This window comes from Lonchura striata, chromosome 5, assembly GCF_050655825.1.
Source record: "Lonchura striata isolate lonStrDom1 chromosome 5, ASM5065582v1, whole genome shotgun sequence".
Classification (NCBI taxonomy): domain Eukaryota; kingdom Metazoa; phylum Chordata; class Aves; order Passeriformes; family Estrildidae; genus Lonchura; species Lonchura striata.
The window spans coordinates 49039973-49055383 of NC_140707.1; the positions used below are offsets into that span (position 1 = coordinate 49039973).

The 15411-nt window shown below is 38.2% G+C and overlaps 1 long non-coding RNA gene across 1 annotated transcript in view; it reads right to left on the reverse strand.

The window, feature by feature from the left end:
- The window catches only part of LOC146767360 (uncharacterized), a 20857-nt gene continuing 5446 nt past the window's right edge, over window positions 1-15411 (reverse strand). Inside the window, exon 2 of the long non-coding RNA XR_014955691.1 lies at window positions 1-14080. This is a non-coding gene — a long non-coding RNA (uncharacterized LOC146767360). The remainder of the gene's footprint in view (window positions 14081-15411) is intronic.

The window sequence follows — 15411 nt, forward strand, 5'->3', positions numbered from 1 at the left end:
TTATTTAATAAAGTATTAAATAACTTTATTTATGAGTGCATAAATAACAAGTAACAAAGGCCATGTAGTGCATAGTGTTGCCTTAACTCCTAATGGCAAAGACATTTCAGTCTAAAAAAAAAATTCAAAAAGAGAATCAGTAACAATCCAAAACTTCAACCAAGATATAGGCAAAATAAATAAGAACCCTGTTCAAGGAGTTTATTCACCACTTTATTGCCCAAGAGGCTAACAAGCAATCTTGTTATGGCATTTACTGTTTAAGTTATGACTCTGATGTTTGTGAAGGTTACAAATCTATTAACAAATGATTGGGACAATTATTCTATTTTCATGGATGTATTGGATGGCTTATTAGTAAATGTCAACAATTAAGTGATTCCCAGTAGAATGAATGGTTATTTTTGTTATTAATTAAACATTTCTGAAGAAGGAACATCTCACGTACAGGAATTTTATTTGATCTTTTAAAAAATGCTAAAGATTAGACAAACTGACAGCTGTAATATTCTTCTGATTTCACCCTCTAAAAAGAGTACATTGTGATGTATTTCTTGATTCAGAAATTTGTGGGTTTTTGGCTAAGAGAAGCACTTTTTCCTAAATGTAGAAAAATGCTGAGTTTCTCAAGCTTAGGTACTTCTGGGATATAGAAGTTGTCACAAGCTGAGGTAGATATTTTTTTGCAAGAACCTCATAGAGAAATAATTGGCAGAGTATACTTGAGAAGGATTCATGAATGCTTTGCTAGCACTCTGTTAAAAGAACCTCCTCTTCTCATCAATAGATTTTAATAGAATTGAAGGTTAAACATTAAACATTGCAGAAAGTGGAGCAAACACCTGTTAGCTTCTGTGAATAGATGTATATTCAACAACAAAAACTTTCATTCTAATGTTTTATAGACAGACAAAATCTCTTCAGAGCTTCACCGCTACACATCCCATTGATTACACTGAGTTAATTAGAGCAAGAGTGCTAGGGTGGAGTGTTGTCCTTGAAAACCTCATGATGTTGGCAAGAAAAGATGTGCAAATGATTGTTTGATTCCTGGATAACTTATCTGCCTTTTGTCTCAGCTGGAGCCGGGGTCTGTATTTGTGTGAAGTTCTCTGAGGACTGTTTTCAGGCATTTTACTGATGTTAACATGGCTTCATATCCATCACAGGCCATCTTTCTATAAATTAATTCCATAGAACCACAAAAAAAGTTCAGTGGTGAAATTGTAAAATGGGATTTGCAAGACAAATGTGGTTTCCTTTCTTCTTTCATGGCTCCATGTTCTCCTGGTTGGTGTGTAGGAAGTTCCTCTGTCACAGATGAATGGTCCAGCTATGCAGAGACAGAAGGAGGAGATAAGAAGCATCACTTGGAGAAAAGAGACAACCAGCTGTGTTTTGTTTTTATAACAACATAATATTAAACAAAACAAATGGAAAATCAAAGAAAAAACAAGATAGCACAGGAGGTTATCTACTGTCTTCCATGAATGCAAATGGGTGTAAAGATCCCATAGCCATTAAGTTTTCTATTCTTACTATTTTAAGATGGCTCTATGACAAGACTGCACCTGGATACTGAGGTATCAGGGAAAAGAGCCTTTATTCCCTAGGTACCCTCTTAAGAAATAAATGTAAATTAGCTGAGGTTGACTTAGACAGAGGCCATGTTCCAGGTACCACTGCTATTTGAACACAACAAAATAAATCAAGAGAGGCTAAAAAGAGGAAGAAAGTCAGACAAATAAAAGAATGTACAGGGCTATGGAAGAAGATAAAAAATAATCTAAAATGTCAGGGAAAAAATCAACAGAGCAAGGTGTAGAGAAACAGAAAAAAATGTATTAATTTTGAAGAGGGTAAAGAAGAAAAAGACTTTTTTTGTTTTATGTGAATAAAAGTTTGCTGCAAAAACAGATTTACATGTAGTTGATTTTCAATGTTGTGTCCATAGATTTGTGGATGCTTGTCTATATCTTAGATTGTCTAAATCTGATTTCTCTACATTCTTGCATAATACGGTTGTGTGCAATATTTTATTGTATCTTAAGTGTATTTGAAAGAAAAATATTGCTTTTCTAGTGTGAAGTGCATAGAAGAGGGCTTTGGTCGCAATCCATGTAATTACAAGATGGAAAATTCCTCTTGGCAGTGGAGCTGACATTCTTCAGCTCCTATTATTTAAATTTCAGGCAGTCCTGGAAATTGTTCCTGGTTTCATACTCCCTTAAGAAAGTAAGAGGCCCAAATATAGTCTTTAGTCACCTTTATTCAACTTGTTATTGTGTTTAATATTTGCTTCGTGGCACAGTGGTTTTAGACTATTCAATACATGTTTATTGATATGAACCTCTTTTCCCACACGCTGACTATTCCTCACTGTGCTATAATGGCCTTAGAGAATTTATCTCTGGGTTAATAAAGCAAATCTTCATTCTGATGTTATTTCAAGGGAGCTCACTGAGCTGGAACAAAACCCCAAAACTAGTCTGGGTATAAAAAGCCATTGAGAAAAAATTATCAAGCACTGTTTGTATCCCTGAATCAATTTCATTGTGATCTGGGTGAATCTGGTGAAGAGGGGAGGGCCCAGATGACTGGGTGTCAGGCAATGTGAAGCTTCTCTACAAGAAGGGCAGGAAGGAAGATCTGGGGAACTGTGGACCTGTCAGCCTGACCTTGGTGCCAGGGAAGGTTATGGAGCAGATTGCCTGGAGTGCATCACAAGGCACATCCTGGGCAAGCCGGGGGATCAGGCCCAGCCAGAATGGGTTTAGAAAAGGTCGGTGCTGCTTGATCTGACTGATGTTTTATAACCAGCTGATCCACCTAGTAAAGGAGCGAAAGGCTGTGGATATTGCCTACGTGCATTCCAGCAAAGCCTTTGATACTGTGTCCCACAGCATTCTCCTGGAGAAGCTTGGACAGGTGCTCTGTCCTTTCCCTGGGTGAAAAACTGTCTGGATGGTCAGGCCCAGAGAGTGGCTGTGAAAGGAGCTGCACCCAGCTGGCAGCCGGGCACCAGTGGGGCTCCCCAGGGCTCAGTGCTGGGACCAGTCCTGTTTAATGCCTTTGATGATGATCTGGACAAGGGGATCAAATGCACCCTCAGCACATTCACAGACAGCACCAAGTTGGGTGGGAGTGTTACCAGGCTGGAGGGCAGGAAGGCTTTGGAGGGATCTGGACAGGCTGGATCCATGGCCCCACGCCAATCGTGTTAGCTTCAATGAAGTGTTGAGTCCTGTCCTTGGGTCACAACAACCGCAGGCAGTTCTACAGGCTGGGGGAAGAGTCTGAGGATCGGAGGGTGGCCCAGGGAAATTTGCCAACAGCTTAAGGGAGACCCCTCAGCTGGTCTTCCCACTTTCTTTGACCTCTCAGTGAGTTTTTTCTCTCTATTTGCATGTGTTACACCCTGCTGGCAACTGCCAGCGCCTGTGAAGGACTCAAACCAACAGCTTACAGAATAACATAAACTTTGTTGATAAAACAACATACCTTTGTTGATAAAAAATTGTGACAGGTTAAGGTTTGGGGATTGTCAGTGGTAGTACCTGACTGCAAACGCATATTTAAAGCAATACACAGGAAAACTCTAATCCTCAGTAAAAGTATTCTGCACACACAAAGTATGATTGTTACCCAGTAGGAGACTCTATGGGGGGAAGACAGGTTCAGCCTATTGATAGGTCCCAGCAGTTACAATGGAGATTTCCCTAACTTTTCTCTCATTCTCAACTTACTTTCATACTATTTCTTTATGTTTAGGGGGGAGCTTGAGTGACTTGAGACATAAATACCTTTGTTACTGATTCATGTAAAATTCTCTTTCTTTGCTGTTGAAGATACAGTCACAACAATACAGAGCTCGTACCCAGTGAGGGGTGGCTGTACTGGTTGTACCTTGAGGGTGGGTGACTTTGGGGTGGAGTTGTGTGTTAACATTACAATTAGCCTATAATGGACCAAGGGAGAGAAGCAGTGAATCTAAGGAGACGGATTTTGCCACAGCTGTTGGCTCAGCAGCAGGACATCTCCCCTCCCTTGGCTGACAGGTGCTATGCTGTTTATCAGCTGAAAAGTGCCATCGAGTTCCCCTCCCTGCAAGGACTTCAACAGAGCCTGGCCCTGGTGTCTCCACTCTGCTCCACCCCCCATTCCACCCCCCCCTGCAGATGCTCACAGTTGTATCAGGAATCTGCCAACTGCTTTCCATCCAGGGAGTAGCAGCTATATTTTACCCTACAACTTCTGTACAGTTGTAACTCCTTTTGGGATGTGAATATAAATTCTCAGTTTCCTCTGATTTTACTGCCAGTCATCTTTCCACAAATGGGATATGTATATAAATTTGTTCCTGAATTAGAAATGGGTTAAAAAACAGGAGAAAAAAAGAAGAGGATAGATTATTGTTTTCCAAAAGATTTTTTGGATGAATGGATGGAGCTGTATGCCACTCAATATATTCTTAATTGTTCTAGCAAAGGGTGCAAATAATGAGACAATTTTTGGCAGATATGAAATTATTCAAGATAGCCAAATCTTATTGTAAAGAGTTGTGTAAGGAATTAGTGTTGAGTGGTTGGGTGAGAAAAGACTAAATTAATTCTAAGTAAACCTCCTGAGGGAAAAACAGTTTTAATTATGAAGCTCATAGTGGTGGACTCTAAATTAGCAAAGATCTCGAAACTCTTCTGATTAATTCCTTTAAGACATGACCCCAGATCTCAGCCACCACTATCAAAAGAAAAACAGGATGCTAGGAACACTGGGAAAGAATAGAAATTAATAAAAAAAAGCAACAAAAAGCTTCATTATGTATATATTGATGAGATGGAATCATAGTAAATGGTTTGTGGAAATACAGAGGAAAATCGACTTAGAAAGGGCAGAGAGAAGAGCAGACACAGAGGGCTAGAGGTATGGGACAACTTCTGTGAGACATATAACTGTGTAGCAGTATTCCTCAGCTTGGAAAAGAGACAACAAAATGTGGGCGTGAGGGAGGAATAGGAAACTATGAATGACATGAAGGAACTGAATAGGGAATGATTACTCACTGTGGGGTACCCAAGGAAACTATTAGGCAGCAGGTTTAAAACAAACAAAAGAAAGCCCTTTCCTGCATAACAATATTGCATGTTGAGATTCATTTTCATTGGATGCCAAAATTACAAATAAGTAAAAAAAAAAATGATTAAACAATTTTGTAAAGGAAAGACTGTGAAGAGCTATTAAACATGAGATGGATGATTTGAAACAGAAGTAGCTGGCAGCTACTGTTCTACTTTCCCTCTTTCATATGTTCTTTTTTTTCTTAACATCAGGTGCGGGCCACTAGCTGAGAAAAATCTTTTGGTTTTTAGTTTGATCTAGCATATCTGTTTTTATGTAAAACAGCCTAGAATATATGGTTTATTCAATACTAAGTATGCAAGCTCTGATTCTGCTATCCTTTATCCCAGCCTATTGTCAATATAAAAGCTAACCTGGTCTCTTTTGGGCGGCATGATTAAATGTCATATAACTGAGCACTTCTGAATCAATAATATGTCAATAATAATCCAACCAAAACCTTCTATTAAATGACACTTTTTAGACATATATCATGTATGTAAGGGTATGCAAATATTTTCAATGTTACTTAGAAAAAGGAATAAGTATACAAAGCAGAGTTGTCTCTTAGCTGCAAAGCTAACTCTGTTAGCAGAGTTGTCAGAGTTGAGAGTGAGGGAAAAATCCTGAGGGTTTTTTCTGAGGAAAGAAAATTAAATTCTCCTGACCGCAAAGCTGGGAAAAATACAATTTGGATTTGTTCTGCTGGTTGAGAATACTGAGGAAAAAAAAAAAAACAACCAAATATCTGAGGAAGAATGAAACCCTTAGAGCTCATGTCATGGGAGAAATGAGAAAAAATGGAATGGCTGGCTGTTAAAATTGCTATCAACAACTGAAATACTGGACCAAGGACCAAGTGTTCTCCTAGCAATTTCAAATTTATAAACAAGTACTGTTGTATTTTTTGGAATATTCACTTCTGAAAGCTGAAGAATGACAAAGCTCATTTGAATGGGTGTCTTGCCACTCAGGCAGCTTCCTAATGGAGCTGGGACTTGTACTGACATTTGTTTCCAGGATAAGAGGTCTGGCAGCATTAGACAGGGCACTGGTTTCATGTGATGATGTGTGTGCATCTGGACAGGTTCCAGCTGTAAGAGTAGCATGTCTGCTGTGTCGAGTTGGACTGGCTGGAAACACCTTGTGGTGGTGGATACTGGTGGTGTTGGATATATTGCACAATGGCAATGGGCTGAATAGTCCTGTCAGGCTTTAAGCCTGTGGTGTAAGAGATGCACCCCCTTGAGCACTGCATAAACATCCCAATCTTTGGGGCTCGGACAGACTCTGAGAACAGTTTCCCCCTGAGCAGGGCTCAGATGTCATTGCATGTGCTTCAGTGTCCACATTTAGGTGCTTTGAGGAATTTGTGTCAAAAATTGCGATACAAATTGAATGCAGGTATCAGTGAGGATTAGACTTCAAAATTACTGTCTTGAACTTCTCACGTTTCTCATTTTCTCTGTCATGTCTAAGGCATCATGGTCACTGCCAATTGCTTTCTGAATATGTCTGATGTATGTTTGCACCTGATGGACTAAGTTATTTGCAGAACTCACTCCTTGAGCTCCTAGAATGATAATTTGATGAAACCAGACTAAAAATGGGATCTGCATTTATGCTGGAGTAGGAATACTCAAAATGAAAAATTCCTTATTTGCAGTATATATGAGATAGTATCTGTGTAGGTTTGTTTTCTGTGGGCTAGTGAATAGAAAGTATTGGGTGAAGAGAGAGAGCAAGATTCAGTTCCTGCTGTTGCTCTGCAATTTTAAATAAAATATCCGAGACCCACAGGCTTTGTTTCTTCGTGCTGTTAAAATGCAGGTAAACCTTTACTATAATTGAAAATGATTTTGTGTTTTAAGTTGGTAATACAATTTCAAAATTATTTTAACAAAAAATTAATACGAAGGGAAGAAATATTTCCTCAAAACATTTGAGAATGGTAAAATAGAAACTTACCTTCTTGGTGACTTATCCCTGTAAGTTTGCCTTGAGCTTCAGAAGTGAGACTGTTTTTTGGTTTGTGCAGTCATAGACATGCAGGCCCACTGAAGTGAGTCTGATATAAGTAAGGTATAAACAGCAGCTCCTCTCCTACCTAAGAACAAAATACTGGAAAATAGTTGTCAAATCTTATAACAATTTTCAGACTGTAATATTTTAAATGATGCACTCTCTTTCTCTTAACAATACAGTTTCTGCCGTCAGAATTAAGATTTTTCAAATTTCAAGTAAAGTTGATAGAATTTTCTTCTAAAGTATCCACCCAAAATGAATACATCAAACTACGCATTTGTTCTTTGTGTTTTTAGTTGTGAAACTTCAACAATTTAACATAAAATTGGGATCTAGTGCTGCTGACATGCAATTATACTGGTGATAATTAATATTTGGAGGAAGAATGGGAAGAGCAGGCACATATTTCTTGTCATTTTCTAGGATTAAATCAGTGAGGCTATGGCGCAAAATATTCTTCATGCTAATACTCACTATGTTTTCTCATATTTTTATATATGGGACACATTTTAACATGCATTACTCTATTTGTTATTTATTGCATGACATTTCTCTAGGGTAGTAGAGCAATAACAGTGTTGGAGAATGTAAAAGCGAATGGTGTTTTTTTTGCCCACCAGTACTCTCTGGCAAGGCAACTGTCTGAATGGATGTTCTGATTGTAGCCTTTCATGTTGTACAAGTAAGAGATTTTGTGGTGCAGTTGTCAGACATTATTAAAAAGTTATAGTAGATTTTCTAAATTTGAGCACAGGTTTTCTGGCCTTCCTTCTGCATTTTTTATAGTCTTTACATTGGTTTCTTGATTTGAAAACATGTTTTCTAATATATCCTCTGTCTGGTCACATGTGGTACTGTTATGTTTTACTGAAGCTGTTGTTTGTGATGAATAAGAACTATTGAAATAATCTAGTGATGCTAATTCAAATTCACTTGTAGTGCTGCTGCCTAGATACATAGTAATTGTTACCGGAGCCTCCATTCTGATAAGGGCAAATATTCATGATGAAGACATCGCTGACTTTTAACTCATTTTCTCTTTAGGCTCAGAACTACACTGTTTTTTCCTAATGAAGAGAAGCAAAAGAACAGGCATATATGTTTTGAGGATGTATATGTATGACTTTGATAATGCTAAAATACTGTGACAAATCAATTGAAAAAATGTGATGCATATTGTTTGAATTTTGCGTGCCACAATGTATTGAAAGTATGAATGTCTTGGATACCATATTGTCTACTGGCATTCTGCTTTTAGAAACTAATTTTAAAAATGTAATACTCTCCCTAAATAATACTGTTTCTTGGCAAAAAAATCTCTACTGTATATCTAAAGAATCAAACACATATTTTCAGTTTAAAATCTAGGCATTTATTTCCTCCTTACCCATAATGACTCCATTTTTGTCAGTAACTACTATTGATAATGTCTTTTAAAGTGATGATGGTTCATTGCAATAGCCTTCATTAAATCCTATTAAGAAAATGTTGAGAAATTATAGCTTTTGGTTTGCCAAAAACTCCAGAACCAGTGACCACAAAGACATCAATTTATTTGAGTAGGATATTTGGTGAAGGAATTGACTTGCAAAGGATTGTAGATGGAGTAACTGCAGAATTTTTTCCAAATGTATACAATTCACTTTCTCAAATTATTCTTGGGTTTTACTAGATTCTGTGCTGTCTGCATGGCCAGATGGGGTCCACCTTGGAATTGTTCGCCAAGAAACCCAGTGAAATTGTTCCACAATTTACCATCAGATCTGGCTAACCAGGGAGGTATCAGACAACTGGAAGTTAGCCACTGTGATGCTTATTTACAAGAAGAGTTGGAAGGAGGTACAGGCCTGTCAGCCTGACCTCAGTACCAGGGAAGGTTACGGAGCAGATTGCCTGGAGTGCATCACAAGGCACATCCTGGGCAAGCCGGGGATCAGGCTCAGTCAGCACGGCCTCCTTTATGAACAGTTGACTGCCTTGTGCAAGGGGGAAAGGCTGTGGATATTGTCTGCCTGGATTCCAGCTAAGCCTCTGATACTGTGTCCCACAGCATTCTCCTGGAGAAGCTTGGACAGGTGCTCTGTCCTTTCCCTGGGTGAAAAACTGTCTGGATGGTCAGGCCCAGAGAGTGGCTGTGAAAGGAGCTGCACCCAGCTGCAGCCGGGCACCAGTGGGGCTCCCCAGGGCTCAGTGCTGGGACCAGTCCTGTTTAATGCCTTTGATGATGATCTGGGTGAACTGTATTACTACGTGTCTGCCTGTGAAAATATTAATTTGACAATCTGTTTGAAAAGGCCTCACAAGCCTGTCTCTTCTATGCCAGTCTTGAGTTATTTTGTCCAAATTGAAATCTTAGACAAACTTTCTTGTATCACTTCCAAGAGACCTGTGAACGCATGTTCAATTCAGAGATAGCTACTAACCTTTCATTCTAATTCCAGCCTAGGATTTCATTTTCTGAGTATGAATGCTGCTAGACTTGTCAATGAGTCACAGAGGATGGGTTTGCTATGTGGGTTATTTTTCCCATTCAGGCTGTCTTGATGATTCTTGCTGCAACATTTCAAATCTTTCCTGTCTTTTCATGTAGCAGAAGTTGGAATTATCTTGTGACTCCAATACTATGGCATACTTTTTCTCTTTGTTTTAATTTTGTTCCTCTGACAATTCTTCATATTGCTTCAAAGGTCTTCCTTCCTGTGTTTCTGTTACCTTTAATTCCCTTGTTTTGCAAAATCTATCCTCCCTTGCTTTATTAAACTTAAGCTGTTTATTAGTTCTCAAGGTTTTTCACAACAGTTTCGAGCATACTTAGGTCCTTATCTTCAAGACTGAGGGTGAACACCGAGCTCCAGTTGGCTCTGGAACAATTACTATGTATCTAGGCAGCAGCACTACAAGTGAATGTGAATTAGCATCACTACAGATTATTCATTACAAACAGCATCACTTTCAGGAAAACATAGCACCACTATGTGCAGCCAGACAGGAGATAGATCAGAAAACACCTTTTCAAATCAAAAAACAAATATAAAGGCTATAAAAAATGCAGATGCAGGATGGCCAGAAAACCTGTGGTCAGATTTGGAACACCGAATTGAAGCCAAACCTTCTCTACCTACTTGTTCAAGTCCCAGGCAGACACATTTGTTTTTTTCCCTATAGTGTTCCTATACCTACCCCTAACCTGGGAAATAGGAATATCCCTGTAAGCAGACCCAATCTACTCCATTATCCTCCAAATCCCTGCTTAATATTCTTTTTAACTAAGACTAATACATGAGAGCCTGAGCACAGTCTCCTGAGATCAAGCTGAGCAATGGCTGTTGCTTTATCTCCACCATTGATGCTTACATTAATTTCCTCTTTACTTTGCAAAGTAAGTCATCTGAGGCAGGGGCAAATAGCATAAACAGTGTTACTGCAATGCAGTTGATAAGTAATGATTTTGGAAGGCTGGCACTTCTAGGAGATTTTGGAGTGGTAGCCTATGCTATATGAATGCTACAGAACATGTACCTCTGGCTGAAAAATAAGGTGTTAAGGGATTTATTTTAATTTCTTTACTTCTATGAAAGGTTTATTTTATAGAAACCTTTATTGTTTCCCAATTAAGTTATTTGTATAATAATGGCATGTGTGGGTAGCACAGGATGATAAATATTGAATATGTGGAAGTGATTCATATTCCATGAACTCTGATCCTGACCTTACAATTACCAGAACAAATTACATTAATTACACCAAATTACATGACAGGTGGAGGAAGTTGTCATTAGTATCCATTACATTCAGCAATATAGAAAGAAACTCCCTGGTTTTCTGTGGTAATTGACTGTAAGCATGACCACTCTTACATAACAGCAATACACCCTCAGGAGGTGATGTTTTGTTTCTGTAGCTTTCATGTAAAACGAGCGTATTTATTTCAGAGTAAAAAAGTTGTTCCTGACTGATAAAATCACTCAGGAACCTGTGTGCATACAGATTAGGGTCTACTGTGTCCATTATTGCAGCCCCTTTTCCACCTCCCTCAAAGTCCTCTCTAGTGTCCTAAACCAAGTAGTGATGTGGGTGCCACACATGGACTGCCTGCCAGTGTTTGTGCCAGCTGCATTGGCAGCTGCAAAGGCAATTTGTGCTCCTCTGGGGCAGACGTACATTCCTGTCTTTTACGCTTTATTGCTAACTGCTGGTCTTCAGGAAAACTGTAGGAGTGCAATCGTTTGTAAGTTTCAAATTTGGGTTACCAGTGATTGTGTGTGCGTGAAATTAGATGAGAGGAAGTGTAAGAGAAACCACATTTCCCTAGGCAAAGAAACAGTGAAAATTATATTGTGCAAAGGTCAATATCCAAAAACGTTCACCTGAAAATGACCTAGAAGGGTCATACATTATGACCCACTTGACAGAGCAGTGCAGCATGGCATTTTGCTCTGCTACGAGCCCCACCAGGACGCTTTCCCCTGGCTTTTCCTTTTTAGTCACAGTGCAATTTTTCCTGAGGTGAAAGACCATGATAAGAAAGGGACATATTTTGATACTATTGCATTTTAACCCCAGCCAGCAACTAAGTACCCTGCAGCTGCTCGCTCACTCCATGCCCTTCCTCGGTGGGATGGATGGGAGAATCCTAAGAACGTAAAACCTGTGAGGTAAGAGCAGTTTAGTAAATGAAACAAAGTAAAATATAATAATAATAACAATAGGAGAAGGAGATGGAGGAGGAAAAAGGACATTAAAAAAGAAAAAAAAGAGAGAGGGTAGTAAACCCCAAAAGCAACAAGTGAAACACAATAGAATTGCTCACCATCCACTGGCAGATGTACAGCCTGCCCTCAAGCAGTGTTCAGTCCCCCTCTGTCTAACTCCCTGAGTTTATATATTGGGAATGACATTCTATATATATTGCCAAACATTTCTTTGGTCAGTTTGATCATCTGTCTTGGCCAGGCTCCCTCCCAGCCTTTTGTACCTCCTTAGTGGCAGAGCATGAGACACTGAAAGACCTTGACTTGGGGTAAGCACCACATAGCAATATCTAAAATATCAGTGTGCTATCAACATTATTCTCATACAGAATCCAAAACAGAGCTGTGGACCAGCTACTAGAAAGAAAATTAACTGTATCCCAGTCAAACCAAGGACAGGTATGAACAAGTTTTCTTCATGTCTGACATAGTTGGATTGTTTACTAAGCACATTGGAAATACCCATTTTACCGAAATTTGGAAATTCCCTTTTTTTTCAAAATGGGGAAATATCCATTTTGCCATTTACTATTTCTCTTTTCAGAAAGAACTGAAGAGTATAGATAAGATCTTGTGCTTCCTTCACTTTGTTTTATAAAGCCTTTCACTGTGTTCTTCCCTGTAGAGCTTGTAATGTGTGCTTTTGTTTCCTTTGCTCTTTCACATTGCTCCATTATTCATCCTTAAAAAAAGTTTTATACCTGTTGTTAGTTTGTGTTAAGAAAAAGAGTTTTAATTAAAATCTTTCAAGGCAGTATTACAAAAAGAAAAGAAAAAATGTATTAAAAAAACCTGAATAAGTTCCTCCTAATTTTTAAAAATCTCTGATTGTCTGTGAGGAGTTTAGAGATTGTGACTCTAAAAAATTATGGTTAATTCCATTATCCATTATTTGTATTATTTCATTCCCTTTGTAAGCAGTTCTTAGCCAATTGAAAGTCTCAAGTAATATAATATAAATGGAGACACTTCCCTTTTCTGGATGTCCAACAGAGCAGACCTTGACATTGCATGTAATTTATGGGCACTATATAGCTCAATACCTCTTAGGACTGGAGCCTGAGACCCTGTTAATCTAATTGTCTCTTGTTAGACTCTTGGAGTGGCTTCATGAAGGACCATGTGCAAAAATAACATGTACAAGTATTTTCTTGTACATACATAGAGGTTTTTTTTTGTTTGTTTGTTTGTTTTTTTAAATGCAGTAGACATGATAAAAATAAAGGAAACTGTTCTATAAACTCCTGTTTGTTTCCCAGGTAGGTGAGTGTACAATTTGATATACATAAATAACCCCAGTCATGAACAACAAATGGATCTTGCTTTAAAAAAATGCAGTGAACCCCCTATGTGAGTGATGAATCAGTCATTATTTTCACATAAGCTCTTGGGTTTCAAAAATGTAGTATAATCTCATAAATGAAATGCAATCAAGAAATGAACATGTATCAAATCTTTGCAAAAGAAGCAATAGAATCTGTTGGAAGAGACAGTGGAGAGGAAAGTTTTGAATGAAGACTTTAAAAAAAAAAAGAAAAAAAAGTCTTAAGTAATCCTTTAAAAAATGGATGAATGTGGTATATGCACAGTGGTATCCCGTGCAGTGTCCTGGAGGAAGTAGTATGGTTAGACTGACTTACTGTGACCTTCCACCCCATCTGGGGCATCTTTGGCTGGACCAACCTTAAACTGGGAATGTCAACTCCTCTGCTTCAATTACCAAGAAAGTATCTTTAAACAGTTCAAGGTCTGTCTATGATTTAAAAATCTTGTTGATCTACCAAATCCTTTAGAATGATGGCCCAGCACTCTAGTTTGTGGAATAAACAATATATTTCTGCTATAGGTGCACTTTGTCACTAAGATGAAGGATGCAAAGAGCCCTGGGGCTGGAGACAGTTGTATTGTGTATAATGAGATTTCTGCAAGAAGAAAGCTAAATGTTGTAGAGAATATAGGAATGGAAAAACTGAAGAAAAGAGTAAGGTTTGTGCTTTGCCTTGGACTGATTGAAGAATGTATTTGCTGAATTTGTGCAGAGGAGGCTTTTCTTTTTGAGGCTGCCTAACACAATAGGAGAACTTATCTTATAGCTGGAATCAGAATTTATAAAGGTTTTTATATTATAACAAACACACACACCTTTTAAGCTGTGGTCTTGAAATCCAGGCCTTCAACAGCATAGTCTGAAATGTCATATGCACATGTCAGCTCACAATGCAGGAAAAGAATTTATGGGGCACAGATTTAGCTATTCCACAGTAAACAATCTAGGACTTCTGAAAGCCTTTGAAACTGTAACTTTAAAAAATTTTATGACTTTTAACTTCTTTTATAGAAGTTAAACCTAGCTGCCCTTTTCTTGGAAAACTGTGACAGTAGCACAAAATTTACCTGTTGGATATGTTATTACAATTTTTCTTCAAGATAGCATTGACCTTTAGTATGTAGTACCATCTAATAATGTACAGTAATTTAAACCTGTTTTAATCACTTTTGTTCCATAAATGTTTTAAGTATAATAACAATTATTTTAACAAGTGTTTCTTGATCCCAGGCATGTGTAGAGAAGATAGGGTATGTAATATAGCTGACCAGATAACTGCTTTTACAAATTATATTCATTCTTCTTTATTTCACTGCAAAATGAAGAGAGTTCAGTGTGGTTCAAGGAAAGCATTGTGATAAACAGACAGCTTAAATGTGAGCAGTGTAAAGAGCAGCAGCTTGCAGAAATATTGCTATAGATACTAAGACCGTATCCTGCCTCGCTACGGACCACACATAATTGAATCATGTTCAATAGAAGGCCATTACAAAACAGTGCTGATTTGCAATGCTAATATGGTGAAGACAGCTGTCACTGGGAATTAAATATGATCATTCAAAGCCTGAATAAATGAGGTGCCCATTATCTTCTGGCTCTGCTACAGCCTGCTTAAAGAACACAAATAAATGATACTGTCTCAATAACCAGCTCAGTTTTGTCTTCCAGCCATAGAAATATGAAGAAGACAGAGGGAAGAGGGAGGGCACACAACAACATCAACAACAAAAAGCAGAGTCAATTTACAAAGACACGCAGAAAACCAATGCCCTACGACTTCATTTGCAACAGAACAGTATTTGTGGAAAAATGGAGAAAAAGCTCTTTAACCAAGCTAACATGTTGTAGTGTAGAGCATGCATACTTATTTACAAAAAAAACCAGTCAAAAAACCCAGGTGTCTAAAAAACTCAGTCAGTGATTTGCCAAAAGAAATCAGTTAGAGATGCCAAAATGTTAGATGAACTGGAACAGGGTCTGCCAAGAGTGATAAAGGACAGGTCAAGGTAGATTTCTTTACCTTCTGTCATCCAGAAGGTGATAAAATATTTCAGTTCAATTTTAATGTAAACCGTAATCTACACATAATGAAAATGCTGATTAAGTAGAAGAACTCTGCATTTGTTTGAAGAAAAAAAATCTGTGGAAGTCTGTGTCATTCCACAGAGAACAAAAAATGCAGCAGTGATA